We start from the raw sequence: 760 nt of genomic DNA on the forward strand, positions 1-760 counted from the left end.
GGGAGGGGTAGAGGGAAGGAGGGGAGAGGGAGGAGGAGGGAGAGCCATAGGGAAGTGGTCGGGGAGGGGGAAAGGGAGGTGGGGATGAGGAGGGGGAAAGGGAGGTGGGGATGAGAAGGGGGATTTGGGGAATAAGGGAAGGAGGGGAAGGAGGGATGGAGGGGGGGGGTAGGAGAGAGGAGGAAGGGGTTAGGGGATAAGGGATGGGGAGGTGAGGGGAGGGAGGTGGTTAGGGGAGGAATAGGGGAGGGGAAGGGGGGTGATGGCTAGGGGTGAGGGGGATCAGGGAAGAGGGGAGAAGTATGTGGGATGGGGAATGGGGGGGAGGGAGGCAATGGGGGAGGGGAGAGAAGGGATGAAGAGAATAAATAGAGAAGCGAGGGAGAAGGGAGAAGGTTAAGAGGGGGGGGAGTGGTGGAGGATAGGACTGATAGTGAAGTTGAGGGAGAGGGGGGGGCGGGGGAGTCAAGAGGAGGGAGGGAGAGAGGGAGAATACCAGGTTAGGAGATAAAGGGGTGAAGGGGGAGGCAGAGGGGGAGAGGAGACAGGGGCAGGTAGATAGGAGGTTTGAAGAACGGAAGTCGGGGGTAGGGGGCAGGGGGGGAGGTAAGCCTTTTGAAGTCGTAAGCGAGTCGGATGTGAGGAGAGGGGGGTAGGGCAGGGAGGAGTGGGTAGGGGAGGGAGGTGGGGGTAGGAGAGGAAGGAGGGGAAAGGGGAGGGAGGAGGGAGGGGAGAGGGAGACCTGCAATGCCAGGTAATA

The 760-nt window shown here is 61.4% G+C and overlaps 1 protein-coding gene across 1 annotated transcript in view; it reads left to right on the forward strand.

The window, feature by feature from the left end:
• The window catches only part of LOC119593825 (ninjurin-1-like), a gene marked incomplete at its 3' end in the record, with an annotated part of 9,950 nt that overhangs the window by 5,799 nt on the left and 3,391 nt on the right, over positions 1-760 (forward strand).

Source organism: Penaeus monodon, chromosome 32, assembly GCF_015228065.2.
Source record: "Penaeus monodon isolate SGIC_2016 chromosome 32, NSTDA_Pmon_1, whole genome shotgun sequence".
Lineage (NCBI taxonomy): Eukaryota > Metazoa > Arthropoda > Malacostraca > Decapoda > Penaeidae > Penaeus > Penaeus monodon.